The 15,014-nt window shown below is 43.1% G+C and overlaps 1 protein-coding gene across 1 annotated transcript in view; it reads left to right on the forward strand.

The window, feature by feature from the left end:
* Positions 1-15,014, forward strand: part of ATP8A2 (ATPase phospholipid transporting 8A2) — an 899,065-nt gene that overhangs the window by 634 nt on the left and 883,417 nt on the right. The window lies entirely within an intron of this gene.

The raw sequence follows: 15,014 nt of genomic DNA on the forward strand, positions 1-15,014 counted from the left end.
GGCGTGCTAACACCCCTGAAGCTATATTTATGTGTCATTTATGAATGATTCACTTAGGTTTGCTACTATCTGCAAATAATGCTACAGTGAGAAGAAATTAATTTTAGGCTCCGTTCACACTAGTGAGTGTTGACTTGAGTCGCATGACAATGAAAATCACATTGGTACCCATTCTAATCAATGAAGCTTAGCATGGTGCGATTTTGGAAAAGGTTCCTGTACCACTTTGGTGTGATTTTGGTTTCAATGGTGTTTATTAAAGAGTTTTCAAGTTTACAAAATTATGCGTTACATTCACAAAATGTGTTGAACAATATGACAGTAACCCTGCCGGAGCAGCATATTGCGGCCCAGGAAGCTTAGATAAACAGCATAAGGCGCAATCTCTGGGACAGGTCCAGAAATAAACAAACAAACTTAGCAATTTCAAACATGTGTCCTCTGGGGTCAAGTATCCCTCGGGACAAACCTTTGGTGTGATTTTGAATGCATAGAATATTCAAATCTTATCCAAGTTGCACTACATAATCGCACTGAGAGTTGCATCAATATTTAATCGCAGCAATGTAAACCTAGCCTAAAAGGCTTTTCTGCGTTACCTACAGATCCTTCCAATAGTCTCTGTCTTGTGATAGTTAAAACAGAAGTGTAATCTGATTATTCTATGATTTGTAATTGTTTATAACACACAGTGCTTTATCCAACTAAGTGCCGGTACACACCAGCGCGCTCTGCGAGATCACATGTGATTCGCACTGCAGTGCGAATCACATGCAATGTCCGTGCGATGCGATTTCAGCCATACAACTTGTATGGCTGATATTGCATCACATTCAGACCAAAATCGCACAGGACCCTTTTTTTTGGTCTGCACCACCCATTCGATCCGATTCATGTCCGAACTGTCAGTGCAATATGTGACCTGAAATGGGGGTGTCATTAACAATGTATTGGCACTCCTGGCAGTTCGCATATGGCAGTGTGAACTGCTGTGTGAGTACCTAAATATCATTCAGTAAGATCTACTTTACCAAGAAAAAAGTATATACACAAAAAAAGGTTATATATATATATATATATATATATATATATATATATATACACACACACACACAATGCTCCTATATAAGTATAGAATCTTCAAGAAGAACTATAGGCAAACCTTTTTTCTTTTTTTTTGGATAGCGTAGGGGAGGGTTATAACCCCTGCCAGATTTTGTTCCATATGTGTTCCATTGGGGAGATTTCTCTTCACTTCCTGTCCATAGCCAAATCTCTTGGGGCCCCCATGCCACCAGAACTAGTGTCCCTATTGGAAGTTTTCCCCTCTATTTCTTTTCAGGGAACAACTCATATTTGGGATTTTCTTTGAGACCGGGTTCACATACTGTACAGGGCAGCCATCAGAAACTAAATTCAAAATACGACACAAATGCATATGTGCAATAATTTAAAGTCATTGGGATGAATATGGGTAAGTTCAATTGAAGACCCAACGTGGCCTGCTGAATAGTCCACACTGTGAGCCAAGCCGATAAACGTAGGATCTAAGTCAGAAACGGTGGACCCACTTACCATCGGCAGCGGGTCAGCCAAGCTTAGCGGTAGGAAACCGGAACTCCTGTACTGATCATCGAATGTCCTAGCACAGCATGCAATGATCCCGTTCAATGGATATTCAAACATGGGGGTCATAAACAGAAAAATTTCCTCCACATAGTGTAGGTCAAAAAGGATGGATTTATTTAAAAGAACGGTACAAACTTCTGAATTCAGGCACAATGTGAAGAGCTGGACTAGGGTTTGCTGGTCCAGCTCTCTACATTGCGCCTGCATTTTTGAACTTGTGATCACATTTTATCTGTACACATCATTTAGATGTTTGTACAGTTCTTTCAAATAAATAAATAAATCAACTTCCTAGTGGAATAACAGAATGGAGCGAGTACAGAGAAGGGCAACAAAGCTATTAAAGGGTCTGGAGGATATTAGTTATGAGGAAAGGTTGCGAGCCCTGAACTTATTCTCTCTGGAGAAGAGACGCTTCAGAGGGGATATGATTTCAATTTTCAAATACCGTACTGGTGACCCCACAATAGGGATAAAACTTTTCTGTGGATAGGAGTCTAATAAGACACGTGGCCACGTATTGAGATTAGATGAAAAGAGGTTTAACCTTAGACTGCATCAGTGGCGGCTGGTGCTCAAAATTTTTGGGGGGGGGCGAAAAAAAAAAAGAGAAAGAAATTGCAGCCTCACTGTGCCCATCAAATGCAGCCTCACTGTGCCATCAATTGTCACCACTGTGCCATGCCATCAAACGCAGCCACTGTGCCATCAATTGTCACCACTGTGCCATGCCATCAAATGCAGTCACTGTGCCATGCCATCAAACGCAGCCACTGTGGCATCAATTGTCACCACTGTGCCATGCCATCAAACGCAGCCACTGTGCCATCAATTATCACCACTGTGCCATGCCATCAAATGCAGTCACTATGCCATCAATTCGCACCACTGTGCCATGCCATCAAACGCAGCCACTGTGCCATCAATTGTCACCACTGTGCCATGCCATCAAACGCAGCCACTGTGCCATCAATTATCACCACTGTGCCATGCCATCAAATGCAGTCACTATGCCATCAATTCGCACCACTGTGCCATGCCATCAAACGCAGTCACTGTGCCATGCCATCAAACGCAGCCACTGTGCCATGCCATCAAACGCAGCCACTGTGCCATCAATTGTCACCACTGTGCCATGCCATCAAACGCAGCCACTGTGCCCCTCAATTGTCGCCACTGTGCCAATTGTCACCACTGTGCCCTTTAATTGTCGCCACTGTGCCCATTGTTGCCACTGTGCATGTCACTGTGCCCTTTAATTATTGCCACTGTGCCCATTGTCACCACTGTGCCCATTGATGCCACTGTGCCCATTGTCGCCGCTGTGCCCTGTAAAATGCACTTATCTTTCTCCTTCCACGTCCCTCGATGTCTTCTCCCGCCTTGGTGACGCTTCAGCCAATCAGGTTACCGATAACCAGAATCGGTGAACCTGATTGGCTGAGACGGCCGTCAGTCTTATCCAAGGAACGCACCCGCTGGCTCTGATAGGCACTTCCGCACAGCCAACCAGCTGCCGTTATTCAGGTGGTCGGCGCTCAAGGTCTGGCCACCTGAATAGACCAGCGGCAGCTGGCAACAATAACATACATTCATGCAATGCATCAATGTGTGTCATTTCAGTGGCGGTGCGGAGCCAGAGGGGGCGGCGCTCCAGCGCCCTCTATAGACGGACCGCCACTGGACTGCATAGAGGGTTCTTTACTGTAAGAGCGTCAAGGACGTGAAATTCCACAGGTGGTCTCAGCGGGGAGCATCAATAGTTTAAAAAAACTATTAAATAAGCACCTGAACGACCACAACATACAGCGATATACAATGTAATACTGACATAATCACACATATAGGTTGGACTTGATGGACTTGTGTCTTTTTTCAACCTGACCTACTATGTATCTATGTAATGGATGTTACCTTGTTTCTAAAGTAACAGAGTTTGGTATTGGATGGTTAATAATCCTTTAATTCCCCCATTTATGTCTTCTTTTTTCCATCACCCCTTTTCTTCTGGTTCTACCAACCTCATGTGTTTTTAATTAATTCTTAATTGATTTGAATTAGGATGTACCGCCTCTACTTGTTAAAGGAATGTAAAGTTCTCTATATAAGTTTGATCCTAAGCCTGGTACACGCCATCAGATAATCCGACAACACACATTTGTTGGCGGAAAATCCAACAACAATTGTCCGATGGAGCATACAAACGGTCGGATTTTCCGACAACAGCCTGCCATCACACGATTCCCGTCGTAAAATCCGATCGTGTATACAAGGCTTAAATGTAACTTTGTATGCTATGAGGAAGGCTTATGCCGCGTACACACGATCATTTTTCGGCATGAAAAAAACAACGTTTTTAAAAAATTTAATTTAACCACTTCCCGCCCAAGAACGTCATATGACGTCCTGGACTTTCAGTGGGGATATCTGAATGATGCCTGCAGCTACAGGCATCATTCAGATATCCATCTCTTCAGCCGGCGAATCCCTGCACCATAAGAACGATCATAGCGGCGGTTACGCCGCTCGATCGTTCTTATAGGCGCCCCCCTCCCGCCGCCATCCGGTGCTTCTCCGGGCTCTCCTTTGCCATCGGAGACCCGGAGAAACGATCCGCCGGCGTCCGATGGAAACCATAGAGTAGACTGGTGACCAGATGGTCACCAGTCATCTCTATGATCGTCGGAGGCCCGGGCACGATGTTATGACGTCACGCCTGGGTCCTGGAATGTAAACACAGCCGCAATCGCGGCTGAAAGCATTAGATCGGTGAATTTTTTTTCACGATCTAATGCTTTCCAGCCTGGAGGAGAGATGTGGGGTCTTATTGACCCCGCATCTCTCCATAAAGAATACCTGTCAGTCACAAACATTCCTATTACAAGGGATGTTTACATTCCTTGTAATAGGAATAAAAGTGATCAAAAAAAAAAAAAATGACAAAAAAGTGTGAAAATAAAAGAAATCGAGTAAAATAAAAAATAAAATAATAATTTATTTTTTTTAAACGTCCCTATCCCCGGTAGCTTGCGTTTAGAAGCGAACACACACGTAAGTCCCGCCCACATATGTAAACGCCATTCAAACCACACATGTGAGGTATCGCCGCGTGCGTTAGAGCGCCAGCAACAATTCTAGCCCTAGACCTACTCTGTAACTCTAAATTTGTAACTTGTAAAAAAAAAATAAGCGACGCCTATGGAGATTTTTAAGTACTGACGTTTGGCGCCATTCCATGAGTGTGCGCAATTTTAAAGCGTGACATGTTAGGTATCTATTTACTCGCCGTAACTTCATCTTTCACATTATACAAAAAAATTGGGCTAACTTTGCTGTTTTGTTATTTTTTAATTCACAAAACAGTTTTTTTCCCCAAAAAAAAGGCGTTTGAAAAATGATTGCGCGAATACTGTGCGAGATAAAAAGTTGCAATGGCCGGCATTTTATTCCCTAGGGTGTCTGCTAAATAAACATATATAGTGTTTGGGGGTTCTGAGTAATTTTCTAACAAAACAATTATGATTTATGCATGTAGGAGAGAAGTGCCAAAATAGGCCTGGTATGGAAGTGGTTAAAAATGATCATGTGTGGGCTTCACATCATTTTTCGGGTTCTGAAAAATGACAATTTTTTTTCCGAACATGCTGCATTTTTTAACGACGTTTTAAATTATGTCGTTTTTCGGGTTGTAAAAAATGATCGTGTGTGGGCTAAAACGACGTTAAAAACCCGCGCATGCTCAGAAGCAAGTTATGAGACGGGATCGCTCGTTCTGGTAAAACTACCATTCGTAATGGAGTAAGCACATTCATCACGCTGTAACAGACAGAAAAGCGCGAATCGTCTTTTACTAACACAAAATCCGCTAAAACAGCCCCACGGGTGGCGTCATCCGCATGGAACTTCCCCTTTATAGTGCCGTCGTACGTGTTGTATGTCACCGCGCTTTGCTAGAGCATTTTTTTAAAACGATTGTGTGTGGGCAACATCGTTTTAATGAAGTTGGAAAAAACAACTTTTTTTTTACATGCCGAAAAACGTTGTTTTTTTTTCATGCCGAAAAATTATCGTGTGTACGCGGCATTAGGCCCTGCTGTTAGTGCTTCCATAGAGATATACAAGAAGCATTAAAGGGTCACTAAAGGAAAACATTTTTTTTGCTGAAATGACTGTTTACAGAGTATAGAGACATAAAAGTTAACTGATTCCTTTTAAAAATGATTAAAAATAGATTAAATTCAATCATATAATGTGCCTCTAGTTTCACTTTCGGTTTTAAAGGTACATACATGAAGTTCCGGGTGAGAGGTGAGTCGGGAAGACTCACAGAACAAAAACAAACAAATCCAGGGCAGTGTTTTGTTTTTAAAATGAATCTGGTTCTGAGGAGTTTTAGACACACAGTAATGACAGCTTAGACCACCGTGAAAAGCTCCCAGTACCATGGTTATAAGGAAACAGGCAACCAGGAAGTGTGGAGATCACAGCAGAATTACAGCTACTTCAAAGCAAAAACGAACAATGAGGACTGTACAGTACTGCAGTAAGGTAAAGGAAGCTATTTAGCTAAAAAAAAAAATTCCTTTAGTGACCCTTTAATTCCTGTTGCTGGCAGGAGGAGAGAGCCAATATGAAATGTAGACTTTTCTCTCTCTAGCTCCTCCCTCTGGAAACTTGAGACCGCTGGCAGTGCTAGGTGTAGGGATAAGGGGAGTGTGTGGAGGCATACTGGACTCTAGTGGTTATTCTTGCTTCTTTTCACTATTGACAATATATTCACACAATTGCATATTTGTTGGCAAAGTTTTGACCCAATTGTCCTTTTGATGCCTGTATTTTGCCAAGGTTGCCCATTGGTTGCCAACATATTGTCATGATTTCCTGTTGTTTGGCCTTTTATGTCACAAGTTTTTTGCCCTTTGTTGCCCAGATATTGTCACTGTTGCCCATAAATAGCCACAATTGTCTGCTTGCTGGTTATGTATTGTCAAAACTGTTTATTTGTGAGGGAGAGCGCCCATGGCTGATTATTGCCACCAGAGCTCACGTCAGGGTCCTATATATAACTTTCACGCAAACTCCACCTTTTCAACCACCATGCTACGTGGGCATATTCTATGACAATGAATAACAAAGTGCGCTCTTTAAGGCACAGGAGAAAAAGGGATTGTTACCTACAATCTGACCTAAAGAGAATTGTGTGCCTTCTCTCTCTAAAGACCTTTATATCATGCCCTGGTGAGGATCATGCCAAGTCTGTTTTTAGTCAAAACTTTATTTTCTTTTAATTTTGGATGGAGTGAAGAAGATATCAAATTGCTGTGAATTTGTTATCAGTGGGGTAGATTCAGTAACATTTGCGCATTTTTTACGTAGGCGCAGGGCACCGTTTTTGCCCTGCGCCCCCGCTAATTTTCTGCGCTACCCTTGATTCACGGAGCAGTAGCTCCGTAAATTGCGCGGGCGCTCCGGCAAAATGCACGGCGTAAGCGCGCTCAATTTAAATGATCCCGTAGGGGGCGGGAATCATTTAAATTAGGCGCGTTCCCGCGCCGAGCGCAGTGCGCATGCTCCGTCGGGAAACTTTCCCGACGTGCATTGCGGTAAATGACGTCGCAAGGACGTCATTTGCTTTAAAGTAAACGTGAATGGCGTCCAGCGCCATTCACGATTCACTTACGCAAACTACGTAAATTTCAAACCTCGCGACGCGGGAACGACGGGTATCCTTAGCATTGGCTGCCCCTTCTTTTAGCATGTGCAGCCTTACGCGAAACCCGACGTACGCAAACGACGTAAACTGCGTACGCAGGGCTCGCGTAGGGTTGTGAATTGGCGTTAGTATGCAATTTGCATACTATACGCTGACCACAATGGGAACGCCCCCTAGCGGCCAATGTAAGAATGCAGCCTAAGATATGAGGGCATAAGAGCCTTATGCCACGCATATCTTAGGCTGCAGTCGGCGTAACAAGCTCTCTGAATCAGGAGAAGTCGTTACGCCGGGGCAAGTAAGCAATTGCGCTGCGTAACTATGGTTACGCAGGCGCAATTGCTTTTTGAATCTGGGCCACTGTCTTTCTACCCCACATTTTTCTGCATTGGATACTGTAATGGCTCATTCACAGCAGCAGCTATGCGTCAGGCAGTGCGCCACAATTCACCTGTATGCTGTGGACAACTGTTTTCTATGTGCCCTTGCATTGCACATTTGTTCATATATGTGCAACTTAAAGTTGCAGTGACTTCAAAGTAGGTCATGCATTACTATGGTCCGACTTTCATGCAACTTGAGGGCCATAGACTTCAATGTTAACCCTCAAAAGTTCCCTGAAAGTTGTACCTGAACGTTATACAATGCAACCGTTGTGCAACAGTTGTCCGTTATGACTAGTCAAAGCCAAAGGGCTTAGTATGAACTGTGGGGGCATACTGGTTTTTTTTTTTCGATTTTCTGCTTTTTTTTTTTTACATTTAGCTGCCAGTGGGGAATCCGTTGACAGATGATAAAACACCTTCTGTTAACCACTTAAGACCCGGACCATTATGCAGGTTAAGGACCTTGCCCCTTTTTGCGATTCGGCACTGCGTCGCTTTAACTGACAATTGCGCGGTCGTGCGACGTGGCTCCCAAACAAAATTAGCGTTCTTTTTTTCCTCACAAATAGATCTTTCTTTTGATGGTATTTGATCACCTCTGCGGTTTTTATTTTTTGCGCTATAAACAAAAATAGAGCGACAATTTTGAAAAAAATGCAATATTTTTAACTTTTTTCTATAATAAATATCCCCCAAAAATATATAAAAAATTATTTTTTTTCCTCAGTTTAGGCCGATACGTATTCTTCTACTTATTTTTGGTAAAAAAAAACGCATTTATCGATTGGTTCGCGCAAAATTTATAGCGTTTACAAAATAGGGGATAGTTTCATTGCATTTTTATTAATATTTTTTTTTTACTACTAATGGCGGGCGATCAGCGATTTTTTTTTCATGACTGCGACATTATGGTGGACACCTCGGACAATTTTGACACATTTTTGGGACTATTGTCATTTTCACAGCAAAAAGTGCTATAAAAATGGACTGATAACTGAAAATGACAATAGCAGTTTAGGAGTTAACCGCTAGGGGCACTGTAGGGGTTAAGTGTGACCTCATATGTGTTTCTAACTGTAGGGGGCGGGGCTGGACGTGTGACGTCAGAGATCGTCTTTCCCTATATCAGGGAACAGACGATCACTGACACTACAACAATGAAGAACGGGAAGGTGTGTTTACACACACCTCTCCCCGTTCTTCAGCTCTGGTGACCGATCGCGAGACACCAGCAGCGATCGAGTTTGCGGGGTTTCATGGGCGTGGAGATTTGGACCGGGTCACGAGCGCGCCGCCGGCGGCACGCTCGCGACCCCACAGTTGGGCTTAAAGAGACACGTACATGTACGTGATTGTGCCCAGCCGTGCCATTCTGCCGACGTATATCGGTGTGAAGGGGTCCTTAAGTGGTTAAGGACATGGCGGCTGGCTTCCCAGCCCGCTGCTTAGCAACCAGATATTTGTCAAAAAGCAGTGTGGGGGTCCCCCTACCGCAGGCTGTTTTTTGACAAATACTGCATGTGATATTGCCAGCAAAACCCTGGTGTTAATTATCGCATGCTTTTTACTCTTTGGTCTCTTTGTGAATTGGACTTAAGAGCTTTTTATGTGATATTTGCTGATATTTGTTCCACACGCGAATAGGGCTGTGCGTAAGTTACGTTCACGTCTAAAGCATTGACTATTTGCGGCGTAATTTGGAGCATGCGCACTGGGATATTTTCACAGACGGCGAATGCGCCGTTCGTTAAGAACGTCAATTACGTGGTGTCACGGCTAATTAGCATACAACACGCCCCCTACCAGCCTATTTTGAATTACGCAGGCTTACGCCGGCCAATATACGCTACGCCGCCGTAACTTTAGGCGCAAGTTCTTTCTGAATACAGGACTTGCCTGTCAAAGTTACGGCGGCGTAGCGTATATGAGATACGCTACGCCCGCCTAAAGATAGGCAGATGTTTCTGAATCCGGGCCATTGTGTTTTTTTCAAAATTGTCGCTCTATTTTCGTTTATAGCGCAAAAAATTAAAACCGCAGAGGTGATCAACTACCACCAAAAGAAAGCTCTATTTGTGGGAAAAAGAAGGACGTCAATTTTGTTTGGGAGCCATGTCGCGCGACCGCGCAATTGTCATTCAAAGCGAGACAGTGCAGAAAGCTGAAATTTCACCTGGGCAGGAAGGGGGTATATGTGCCCAGTAAGCAAGTGGTTAAAACACAGGTCTGTTGTGATACATTGGGGTGAAATTCAAAATGCTTTTGGATCTTATGCCGCATACACACGACCGTTTTCCGGGTTCTAAAAAATTATATTTTTAAGGGTCTAGAAAAAACGAATTTTTTTTCAACCCGATCATTAAAATGGCCTTACCTACACACGATCGTGAAAAAAAAATGCTCTAGCAAAGCGCGGTGACGTACAACACGTACAACGGCACTATAAAGGGGATGTTCCATGCAGAAGCGCCACCCTTTGGGCTGATTTAGCTGATTTTGTGTTAGTAAAAGACGATTCGTGCTTTTCAGTCTGTTACAGCGTGATGAATGTGCTTACTCCATTACGAACGCTAGTTTTACCAGAACGAGCGCTCCCATCTCATAACTTGCTTCTGAGCATGCGTGGGTTTTTCACGTCGTTAAAAAGCCTACACATTTTTTACAACGTTAAAAACGTTGTGAAACAATAGAGCATGTTCGAAGTTTTTAATGCCCATTTTTTAGATTGTGAAAAATCCTCTGGAGCCCGTACACGATCGTTTTAAAAGACATTAAAAAAAAACGTAATTTTTTAGAACCCAAAAAACGGTCGTGTGTATGCGGCATTAGCGCTCACTGGTTGTTCTGGTTTGTGAGGAGTTTGACACTCCCAGAAGTGTCGGTTTCCCTAGCAAATATCGCGGGCACGAGAGGCAGAACAGGACGTGTGTGTAAACACACACATCCCTGGTCTGTGAGGAAAGGAGATGCAGATCGAGAGTTCCTACAAGCTAGGAACCATGATCTGTCATCGCCTATAAAGAGTACCCTCCCCCCAAAAAACCTCTCTAGGGAACACCGTTAACCCCTTGATCGCCCCCTAGTGTTAACCCCTTCGCTGCCAGTGACATTTACACAGTAATCAGTGCATTTTTATAGCACTAATCATTGTATAAATACCAGTGGTCCCAAAAATGTGTCAAAAGGGTCCGATGTGTCCACCGTAATGTCGCAGTATCAATAAAAATCGCAGATCGCCGCCAATACTTCATAAATCTATCCCCTATTTTGTAGATGCTATAACTTTTGCGCAAACCAATCAATATACGCTTATTGCGATTTTTTAACACAAATTGGGGATATTTATCATAGCAAAAAGAACAAAATATAGTGTTTCTTTTAAAATAGTCCCTCTTTTTTGTTTATAGCGCAAAAAATAAAAACAGCAGAGATGATCAAATACCATCAAAAGAAAGCTCTATTTGTGGGAAAAAAAGGATGTCAATTTTGTTTGGGTACAACATTGCACGACAACGCAATTGTCAGTTAAAGCAACGCATTGCGTATTGCAAAAAATGGTCATTGAGCAGCCAAATCTACCGGGGCTGAAGTGGTTAATATGAGATCTAGGGTCAAAAAGACCTCAGATCTCACATTTACACTTAAATGCAATTAAAAAATTCCTTTTTTTTTTTCAAGATTTTTTTTTTACCCTCTTTAAGACCATAGGGCGGAAGTGACATCTGACGTTGTTTCCGTCATTGAATGGTATGAGTACAGTGGGGCCATCATTCCCTCACTTGACTTCCAGCCTCAGAGGAAAAAAGGACCGGATAGTCTCTGCTGCTACCATGGGCTTCGGCAAGCAGCAAAGATGACCAGGACGCAGCAGGAGGGCCACCTCTCCCACCACCGATAAAAGTGATTTGCGGCGAATCTGCCACAGAGACCACTTTTATCTGAAAGTGGACCGCATGCAGTTTTAAAAAATACTGGGGGGTTATGGAAGCTCTCTTCTGCCATAACAGCAGTATTTCATGTCAAAGTATCGGTTTGTGCACACATTTAGAATTTAAAGACTTTAAATATATGCATGAAATTTGAGCTGGGCACATATATCTGCAGTGTTTTGTTATCTCTCTTCAAAGCACTATGTCCCATAGCTCTCTCCTGCTCAGTTCTTCTGTTATCAGCCTAAAAACTCCTGACAAGTTCTCCGTCGCATATGATAAAAGCAGCTGGGGTTTTGTGTTGGGGAGGATACTATAAATAAATTAGCAGAGCCCTGAACGATTCAACAAACTAAGCTAAAAAGTCTCTACCTATGAGGAGAGGGGGTGTATGCCTTTCCTCCAATCAGCTGTCTTGGCTGTATGCCCAGGCTTCACTGCAGTACTAACCAGGAAGAGAAAATCTCCAAACACAATCTGACCTTTCTAAACAGTATATAAAGATGAAGACAGCAGATATACATGTAAAACTTATGTAGGGCGATTTGTTTCAACCCTGTGTGTTATCTGAAGCTGTTCATTTCACTGGGTATATGTGAGGGTTTACATCCAATTTAAAGTGAAAATATATGAACAGCTCATAATTTTTACTCCAGCCCGTGCCCTTCCCCTGACTTTTCCATCAAGATCAATAATTCAACTATCAATCCCTTCCTCATGCCAGGGTACTAGGTGTAATCCTGGACTCCGACATGACCTTTCAGACCGAAATCCAATCGCTGTCCAAATTCTGCAGACTTCACCTCCGTAACATCTCCAAAATACGCCCCTTTCTAACTGTTGAAACCACTAAGCAACTTATTCACTCCCTTGTTATCTCTCGCCTTGACTATTGTAACTCCCTCCTCATTGGTCTACGTCTCCGCAAGCTATCCCCTCTTCAGTCTATTGTGAATAACGCTGCCAGACTCATCCACCTTATCAACCGTTTAGTGTCTGCCACCCCTCTCTGCCAATCCTTCCACTGGCTTCCTATTGTCCAACGAATAAAATTCAAAACACTAACATGCAAAGCCATTTACAACTCATCCCAAAATTTATTTTACCAATCTTATCTCCAAATATCACCAAAACCGTCCACTCCACTCCCCCCATGTCCTCCTGCTCTCTAGCTTCATTGTCTCCTCCTCCCATGCTAGTCTCCAGGACTTCTTCATAGCCTCTCCCATCCTCTGGAACTCACTATCCCAATCTCTCCGGTTATCTCCTACTCTATCCACTTTTAGGCGATCCCTGAAAATCCATCTCTTCCAATCTCAATCCTTAGCTAACAACCAAATCTTCCATTTCCCTCATCAGTTCATCCCTCACAGTTACTACTTTTTGTTTCACCATCCCCTCCCTATTAGATTGTAAGCTCGAAGGAGCATGGCCCTCCTAACCCTCTTGTATTGAATTGTATTGTTGCTGTATTGTCTCCCTTTATATAGTAAAGCACTGCGTAAACTGTTGGCACTATATAAATCCTGTTTAATATAAGGACATAAGGATAAATCCTGTTTAATAAGATGTTATTATACTTGAATTCTATGCAGTTGTCAGTACCTTCAACTGGAGTCTTTGACTGTGTGATTTGTAGGCCTGTAGTAGCAACCCTGCTCAGTACAGAATCATTTGACAAGAGGTTTCAGCCCCTACACTATGGGCTAGATTCACGTAGCTCTTACGCCAACGCATGTGTAGATACGCCGCGTAAGTGCACAGATACGCCGTCGTATCTATGCGCCGGATTCTTAATACAAGATACGCCTGAATTTTGGCTTCATCCGACCGACGTAAGTTTCCTACGCCGTCGGAGCCTGGGCGCATATTTACGCTGGCCGCAAGGGGCGCTTCCATTGATTTACGCGTCGAATATGCAAATGACCGATATACGCCGATTCACAAACGTACTTGTGCCCGTCGCAGTAGTATACGCCGTTTACTTAAGGCGTACGTCCGGCGTAAAGTTATTCCACCTATAGGAGGCGCAACCCATGCAAAGGTATGGATGACGGAACAGCCGTCGGATTTTACGTCGTTTACGTAAGTCGTACGTGAATGGGGCTGGGCGTAGGTTACGTTCACGTCGTAGGCATTGAGCCATCGTATCTTAGGGAGTAAATTCGACGTGATTCTGAGCATGTGCACGCATGCGCCGTTCGTTCGGCCCATCATTTGCATGGGGTCACGGTTAATTTAAATGTATCACGCCCACTACCTTCCTACTTTGAATTAGGCGGGCTTACGCCGGCCAATTTATGTTACGCTGGCGCAACGTAGAGAGCGAGTGCTTTGTGAATACTCAGCTTGCCTCTCAGAGTTACATCGGCGTAGCGCATATGAGATGCGCTACACCGGTATAAAGATGCGCCGAGCTACGTGAATCTGGCCTTATATGCCTTTTTGAGAAGATATCATGGAAGATGTGAAAGGAACATTGCTTTTTGTTAGAACCTAGAAAGAAGTTAAAAAAGTGATGTACCCCTCAAGTTGCAGCTTTTGTGGGGGTGGGGAGCGAGTACTGTTTTATGTCAATACCCACTCCCACTTCCTCTATCCTTGCCTACCATAAACACTGGTGGAAATAGTAAGCTCTGTGGTCCACTCACCAACAATGCTAGAAACATTCATATATTGGTACATGACTGGCTGCCTTATTAGTAATAACATTTCAGAATCATAAGACATCAGTCTGATAACAAATGTTTAGGTCTTGCCATGTATCAGCACTAATTGGCCTCTGTATGAATAGTGCCACGGTCTTCTTCTTCATCACAACTGGATGTTCTAAAGGCACTCAGTGATGCTTGCTGAACATTGTGATTTAGTACTCAAGAGTATGGGACCTTATGCAACAATATCAAAGGACATACAGGAATAAGCCAGAAAGCAGGAAATGTAATAATGCATTAAGTGGGCAAACTGTGAAGACTAAATAAAGCTCTATTGATATTGTGGCTTTTTAGGTGCAGTAAATAACAGAGCCAGAACACCACTCTAAAACAAGGTCAACTAGGGCATAAATAATCATTACTAAAGTACTGCTGCTAATAGGATTATGGAACAAATTGCCAGAATATTGCCAAACATTTATTGCCTTGAAGGACTGCAAAGGACACGTCTCTTTTTGCACATCTACAGTAAGATGCCAACATATGCCTGTTACAAGAATTCTGAAAGTCTGGTGTATTATCATTATAACCTATGTTTTCCCTTTACCACTTGTGCTCTAACAATAGCACATGAACCACCTACCTTCTGGTCTGCATATGGTTTCTACTATATCCCTTTTATTTCCATTACATGATATCCAAA

This window comes from Rana temporaria, chromosome 2 (assembly GCF_905171775.1).
Source record: "Rana temporaria chromosome 2, aRanTem1.1, whole genome shotgun sequence".
NCBI lineage: Eukaryota > Metazoa > Chordata > Amphibia > Anura > Ranidae > Rana > Rana temporaria.